This window comes from Nannospalax galili, unplaced genomic scaffold (genome assembly GCF_000622305.1).
Source record: "Nannospalax galili isolate Female #2095 unplaced genomic scaffold, S.galili_v1.0 scaffold1613, whole genome shotgun sequence".
Lineage (NCBI taxonomy): Eukaryota > Metazoa > Chordata > Mammalia > Rodentia > Spalacidae > Nannospalax > Nannospalax galili.
Genome location: NW_008332100.1, coordinates 553852 through 562358, shown reverse-complemented (window position 1 = coordinate 562358; position 8507 = coordinate 553852). Strand labels below are relative to the sequence as shown.

The 8507-nt window shown below is 37.4% G+C and overlaps 1 pseudogene; it reads left to right on the top strand.

Moving 5' to 3' along the window:
* Positions 1–4323, top strand: part of LOC103729253 — a 9864-nt pseudogene extending 5541 nt beyond the window's left edge.
* Positions 4324–8507: the final 4184 nt, after the last annotated feature.

Here is an 8507-nt window from a genome sequence, read left to right as displayed (position 1 = left end):
CTGTTATGCTAATAAGGTATCCTACTTGCTGTGCTGTGATTAGACCACTACCCCTATATAAGCTTGTGCCTTCCTTCAATAAAGCAGACCTGTGTCACTGAACCTGGTCTCCTGTGTCTGAATGCGGCTCTGCTGACACAGTCTCCTTAACAGCCCTGGGGTCTGGGACTGGGCAGAAGCAGCGATGACAGAAGGCAGCAAGGTGAGCAGAAGAGCGGCCTCAGCCCAGGGCAAGCAGAAGAGCAGCCTCAGCCCAAGGCGAGTGGAGGAGCATCCTTGACGCCTGTGAGAATGAAGGAGCGGCACCCATGAGAACGGAGGAGTGGCCACCACTGGCGGTGACCGCAATATGGGATGAAGGCAGTCAACATTTCCACATTTTTAGTCATTTGAAGGCATGGAAGATTACCAGATTTCTCTATATCAATTGCATGATTTAAGTTAGCTAATTTTAATCAAATAAAATAATTACAGAACATGAAATTCCCTAACGCAGGCTGATAAATACAATTTCTTATTAAAATGTACAATTTATTTTTAGTCCCCCTGCTCTTTTTTGAGAGTCAATATAATTTACCACTCTCTACCTAGAGATCATTCTAAGCACCTGTAGACTGGAAGCTGCCCACAGGATTCATTGAGATCATGATTATTTTCATATGAAAACTAATGGATAAATAGTAAGGGCTTTGACTACTTCTTTACTGGTCCCATTTATCAGAATGAAGAATTGCTTAGAAAGTGAAGAAAATATGATCTGAGGCAGAAAAGTGATTCACCATATTTGACCCACCTTGCCAGTAATTGTATTGCTCTAGTATTTCCCATGGTGAATAAGAAAGTAAATTCTAAATAAAAAAGACCAGCCTACCTCTGAATGTAGCAGTATTATATCACTGGTCCCTGAGCATGCAGGATGCTAAGTGACAGTTAGTTGCTGGAGCTACCCCAAGCTGGAAAAGAGTATTGTGAAAATATTGGTTAATAACTTCATATCTTTGACGTAAGCCCAAGTTGGCCATTTTGCAATAATTGACATATCATTATGAATGAAAGAAATAAGATGCAGATTTGTGGCCCATAAGCTGAAAGTTTCTTTAGTGAGAACAATTCAAACAGGCAGAAAGGTCATACCACCTAGGTTCTTCTCAGTACCTTTTTCTTCACCAGACACTTGGAAGACAGAGAGTTTGTAATCACAGCACACAATGGAGGTTTACTTGAAGTATAAGTATCACTCCACGCATTAAAAAAACAGATTCCAAGTAAGGGGAGGGTGTCCAAAGATGGAGTACCATCTGCCTCTCTGGAAAGTCTGGGGTTTTATATTCTATAGGCTAAGTAGAAGGTGGACTAGGACTGGGACTCCTACTTCCCCCTTTGGGTTAGACAGGACAACATGCATGTGGTTGGTTGATTCAATCATATGAAAGCAGGAACCTGACAGTGTAGAGCACGGTAGGAAATTTGAAATTCTCACCAGGGAGCACCCACAGGCAGGGGAATAGAAGCCAACCAAAAGGGCCAACCCTGAATAAGAACCTGAAAGTCGGCCATCTTGGATGAATGTGAAAGCAATCAGAACACAGTTGAACCGGAGCCTTCTCTCCAGACAAACTGCCTAATTTAGAACTATCTCCTATTCTCTTTCAAAGCCACATTCCATCAGCAGGTGAGAGAGGCTGATCTGATATGGTTATACCTGTCTGTAGTTAAAATTCCTTCTGGGAGGTGAAAAATGGTGACAGAGCCTCTTCTTGGTTTCCTAGGTTTACAGGTACTTAACCCCTCACCCTCATGCAATCAGGACCATCTTGTTGGTCGGGAAGCATGGCTGACTTTCCCTGCCCCCCTTTATTTCTGAGAGTAGCAGTCAAAAGCTTAGTTGTGATGATCCTATGCAAGCAAGTATAGCCAAGCTTGAGAAGATGGTGTCTGTCAATAGTCTGACATCAGAGGACAGTTCTATGCAACACTATCAAAAGGAATAACCAAAGACAAGTTTCATCTTAAGGTTATTCTAAAAGGCTGTTTGGGGACCATTTTCCTTCAATTGCTTTCCATTTCCCTAGATGTCATCTTGGAAGTAGGATAACAGGTTCTAAAAAGCAACAGTTCTTGATTTCCTAAAGTTCATTTGTACATTTCTGAAAAGGAAACTACATAGGGGAAATGGAACACATTTTTAATTATTATGACTTTGAGGTAAAATTTCAGCACAGATTTTTCAATTTTTCATGAAGTCTACTATATGTCTTTCTCAAGGTAAGAAATTTGCAGTACCTTCTTTTCACATGGGTGAAATCTGCAGGCACTGATTTTGTTTAATTCATATGTTGCTTCAGAACAAACAATTTTCACTTAGGAAACAATTGTGACTATGGATAGTCCCATTATATAGATTGACATTATGTCCACAATGGAAAAGTAGGCAAAGTAACATCATTTTCCTAAACAAATAAATGCACCACTAGTTCCTTTTCCTCTTTCCCATGGTATAGACACAACTAAAAATACAATGTTCCAAGAAGCTTTGGAGGAAAAGAAAATTGCCAATGATCTTATTTTTGATTGCAGGCTCTGTTCCTGTACAGTTGAATGATTTCTCAAACATTTATCCTAATGAATTATGTACAGACTCTCCTCATTCTACCTTTGCAAAGCATTTACATGTCAGTAAAACAGATAGATAAATACAGTCAGTTCTTTGGCAGGTCTGTAAATGTGGTCAGTTCATTCCTGTGACAATATACAAGCTGCTTAGGTGAAATAGACAGGCAGCTAGACAAGAAATTGTTTATAGGGTCCAGGTTCTACTTCTTTCTGACAGGTTGCTGAAATCTTATGAACCTAATACTCTCAATTACATTTCTTTAAACACGTTAATCACAAAGTTTCTATTGTTAAATGGATGATTTTTTAAAAATATCTTGATCATATGTTTTGATATCAAAGACAAGACCTATCTGAAGCAGTAAGACAATATTTTTAGGAAAAAATAAATTTAGAAAATAATTTTCAAATTTTGCTAGATTACTGTGTAGAAAAGGAGATTACGAATCTGCTTGATAAAGAACGAAATTCTTTTAGATGTCAATTCCTCCTCAGCCTTTCCTTCCTTACATGATGCAACAGAAAAAAATCAGTGATGCTCCTGGAAGTTACTAAGGGCATGTTCTATCAGCACAGTTGGTAATTATTTCTCTTACCTAAAATAAGTGTTTTTTTAAAAGAATTTGAATTATACTATTCTGGCATGATAATCTTTAACAACAACAGCCACTTTGGTGCTGATTGTCTGACTTAATCTGTACAAAAAAGATCCCCTTTTCATGAACTATGTATTCCTTTTTGAGCACTGAGTGCTCCTATGGTAGCACAGAAGGCAAAATTTTCTACTTCCCTTTAAACTATGATCAGACCATTTAATCAATTCTGGCTGACAGGATTTGGGCACATCAAATAGAAGCTTAATTTTTGCATTAAAATATTTCTCTTTGTCATTGGCAATGTTTTTGATGTTTCTAAATTCCACATGTATTTCCTTAAATTTGATTGTTAGTCAACCCTACCCCAGGCTCAACAGTATTTCACATCATAAGTAATTTCAAGAGGAACATGATTATAGGAGTTAGAAATGCAGTCAATCAAAGCTAGATGTCGTCAATCCTTTTTAAAAAACGCAAGCAGTAAAATTTAGCACTAAGCAGAGATGTTTTTCAGAGACGCTATCAGCCTACCCAACTGCTTTAATTTATTTCTTCTTCCAGACACAGATACCTACCTATTTTATCTTTTCCAGTCTGCCTGGTAGTAATTTGGAAACGAAGTAACTGGAGTCTTCTCTGTTGGATTTGGGGAGGATTGACAGCCAAGCCTTACTCTGAAAATACCTTCCAGGATTTTCCTCAACATTTTATTTTTCCTCAACATTCTTCAAAACATAGCATGACAAAGACATTACAGCAGGTAGGAAATCTCTTTTTCTCTTGTCTAAGTGGTCACACACACTGAACAAGCTCTTTTCCTATCCCCAGCTGATCAGTGACGGGCCTGTGGCATATTGTTGAGCTTATTTTTGTGTGCCTCTGCAGAATGTGCTAGCTGCAGTTATTCTATTTGATTGAAATAAGAGCTAAGTACCAAGCTAAACGTAGCAAAGCCCTGGAGGAAGTTGCATCCATAAATAAGTACTTTCAAGAGTATGCTGACAGACTTTGTCCTTTGTCCTTAGGTGTTGTGGCTTCATCTTTTAAAATGCTCTTGAGAAGGCTGCCACCTCCAGTAAATATCTCTCTTACTGAAGTGGGGCTTAAGGTTTGAGACAATAATCCATTCTGTGTTTTTAATCAATAGAAAAGCACAAAAGCCAAGCTAGCACCTCTTGGATTCTGTTCTCTAAAGGCCAAAGCATTTTGTTTATTTCTTTGGTTTTGCTTTGAAGTGCCTTGAGAAAGTCACGGAGCCAGTGAGGCATTAGGAATTCTATACTTTATCTGATATTATGTGTATTTTACAGATTGATTGATTCTAAAAGTTTCATCATAGTGTGGTGAGCAGGTGGAAATTTGCTTTTGCATTTCTTCCCTGATCTTTCCTTCATCTCTTAAGAACTCATGCCTGTCACATTTACAAAATTCCTAAGAAAGCCATCTATAAAATGTCTCCTTCTTTGCCTTATCTAAATTGACTTATGAAAATGTAATGTTTGTCTGCAAAGAAAATACAGGTGCTGGTCCCACGAAGTGGAGGATTCAGGTCCTGATCACTTTTGAAGAAGAAAAGGAAATATTGCTGGGGAGAGAAGCACCACACCCAGCATTAAAATTCCCCACCTGTTGTGCCTTTGAAATCCCTTTGTGTCCCATAAAATTCCTCTTCTTCCCACCAAGACTTCCAGAGGATAAAGGCTTGACTCCTATAAGTTACCTTTATATTCTATAAGGCTGGTCTTAAGTAAATCTATTTTATTTCACTAAATTCTGTCTCCCATTTGTGTCAAGCAGTAAAAAGCTTAAAGTTTGATAATAGGAGCTAATGTCAGAGTAGCCAAATATTTTGAGCTATTTTTATTGATGATCTAAGTCAATCAAGAAAATTGACTCAAGAGTTTGCTGAAGTATATCCTTCTTAATATTTTTACATTTGTTTGCTGCCTGTATTGGTGTCTGTACATGTACCTCAGTATGGGTTGTGGAAGTCTCAGGACAACTTGTGGGAGTGGATTATTTTCTTCCGCCATGTGAGTTCCAGGGATAAAATTCAGGTCCTCAGGTTTGACAGCAGTTTCTGTTAACCACTAAGCCATCCTTCTGGCCTGAGACCCACACTTCTCATCTCAAATGGAAGTTAAAACAACAAAAACAAGGAAGAAATGAATATGTGTGACAAATATTCTTACTGAACTGAAAGTGAGTTTGATGACTATGTTGAGATAGATTTATCAGAAAAATAGAGCTTAATATTGGAAATAAACTATGAATAGTACACTTAAATTATTTTCTGTTGTCTATCCATAAATATTATGTAGTGCTAATGTTTTATCATTACCATCAATTCTTAGCTATTTTTTCTTATATTTATTAATTTTCTGGGGGGAAGGGCTCATGCCACAGTAACATGTAGAGGTCAGGGGATAACTTGTGAGAGTTGATTCTCTCCTTCTCCCCTGTGGGACCTAGGATTGAATTCATGCCATTAGGCATGATACCTACTGGCAGTATGGCCAGTTTGTATCTTATTTTTAATCACAGTTTTTTTTTTTGTGCTTTTTTTTTTTTTTAGCTTATCCTTTACCACAGCACTACTGAGCATCACAGAAAGTTGAAAGAAGTTGTTATGAACTCAGTGTTTGTGCTTCCACCCTCATTTCATGTGTTTCAACTCTAACCCTAATCTGATGACAGAAGGAAGGCCTTTAAGCATTGAATTATGCCTTTTTGTACATGAGTATAGAGCCCCCGTGATGGGATTATTACCCTTAGAGGAAGAAGAAAAGATATTAGGGTTTCTTCATTTTTCTGGTAAGAGCACGTGTATCTGCAAGCAAGAAGAAGGGTCTTCACTGGAAACTGTTGGGCAGCACTTAGATCTTAGACTTTTCAGATGGAATTCCTGTCTGTGATTTAAACCTGTCTATGGTGTTGCTATGGCAGCCCAAGCTAAGACAAGTGTCCTGCACCTTCCAGAGTTAGACTAGAGTTTTCCCACCATGTAGTGCTTACTGGAGCTTTCCACTCATCTAAGAAGAGGTGTCTGGTTGTCTGAAAATGCAAAGATGCCAACAAATGACATTTCTCTCTTACTTTCTCCTACCTGTTCTGATAAGCTGTTCCTCCTTAGGTACTCAGCACAGGCCAATGTAACATAAAATATGATACCACATTTGGGCCTGAAAACCACAGTGAGAATAACAGTTTTGTAATAAAACACAAATAGTGTAATTATTGCATGTCCATAAAAGTGTTAAAAATTTAGCTTAATTTAATAAATATTTACTGAGAATATATCCTGCATAGATTTTTGTTCACTATGGAAAATGGAGAAAATGAGTGAGTCATAACACAACCTCAGCAGTCTTCATAAATAAAAACAGTTGGAATAATTGTGCAAGTATTCTGTAATGTGTACAGCAAAACCTTTAGTTTGATTGAGAATAGTTATAGAAAAAAAGTTTAGTCATCCAAAATAATCAAACTCTGAGAACTTAATCCCTAATATGATGATGATCTTGAGGTGACTATGTTAGGAAAGTGGATTTACATTCTTATAAAAGAGTCCTGTGTAAACATATAATGAGAGAGTAGACACCCTGAACTGGAAAGTGGACCTCATCCAGCACTGGCTCTGTTGACACCTTGATCCTAGTTTTTGCAGTGCTCAAAGCATGAGAGAAGTAAATTTGATTTTTGATAATCCATGCAGTCTATGACTGTTATCACAGCACAAACATACCAAAACAAGTACTAAATTATAGCCAATGATAAAGATTAGGAAAAGCTTCTTAGGGAACTGTATTAGAATTCAGTGGGCACTGGGTGTTAAAAGGATTAAGTTCCCAGAAATTTTGAAAAAGGGTGATAAAATTTGAATCCTTCTTTTCACTGAATCAAGTCCTCACAGACAGAAAGTGTCTAACTCTCTAATATTACATTAAAAAAACCATGTATCTGATGTTTTTACCATGGTTGTAAATCACACAAGAAGGGCATGTGTAATCAATGCAAAGTCTGTCTACCAGCACAGGAGGGATTATTTTAAGGAGAAGGTCTTGGTTTGCTAAGTAGCATTTCCATGAATCAGGTAAACTTAAACTGATGTTAAACACAAAAGCAGAGATTAAATATGTCTGTCAGAAGGCTTCTGAAAAACTTTCAGAATATAGGTTTCTGGACTTGAAGAAAGATGTTAACAATAGCAGTAACAACAATTACAAAACATAATATTAATGAAAATAACAATTTTTTTGTTTTATTATTACTTGCAGAGAGAGTAGTAAGAGCAGTATTAGCTCATGTACTGTGCTGCAATCCTATTTGCAGATGATAATTTTATTTGTATTTTATAGTACAAGAAACAGCAGAGTGACCCAAATCCCAAAACTAGTACCTGTGAAATGCAGAATTAGAACCTAAATATTCTGTCTCTTAGTTACATCAACATTAAATTCCCACAAGTTTTTGGAATGATAAATATTGACTTGTTTGTAATGAGACTATATTGTTATGGTGGTTTGAATGAGAATGTCAGTCACAGGCTCCAAATATTTAGATATTTTGTCTACAGTTGGTAGAAATTTGGGGGGCAGTTAGGGAGTGCAGCATTGCTGGAGGAAGCATGTCACTGGGTCTGGATTTTGAGAATTCTTTTTTTTTTTCCAATAAAAATTTATTGAGAATTTCATACATGCATATAAGGTATTTTGATCAAATCCATGCCCATTCCCTCCCCTCCAATTCCTCCCATATCTCCCCATCATTTTTTTTCTGATAAACTTCATGTACTCTTTCTTCTTCTTTATTTTTTTAATGGGGCTTTTGGCTATGCTAATTGAAGAGGTAACCCTAAAATCTTTCAAGAATTAGATAAATGCTCCCAAATATTTTTGACATTTTGGGTCTTTGGGGCAAAGTAGTTTGCTAAGAAGCCCAAGGACATTGTGAGTTTTAGCCAAGAAACTGGTACTTTTCTTTGGGGTCTTTTTACCCTAACTGCCTAGTGAATTCCTACCTCCTATTCTTACCACACCATCCTCTGAAGAGGTTACTCAAATTGCCGGTAGGGAATTGGGACACAGACCACTCTGGCTTCTTCCATGTTGAACAGGGATGCAGGGTAAGGCAATTGGAGTACCCCTTCAGTGGGTATATCTAAAAGACTCCAAATTGTGTAACTCTTATCTCAAGGAGGAAAAGAAAGTTTTTGAATCATGAATAGGTGAATAGGCAATGTGAAGGAGAAGCAAAGGCCAGTGTAATTAGCATTGGAAGTTCTAGACAGGGAACTAG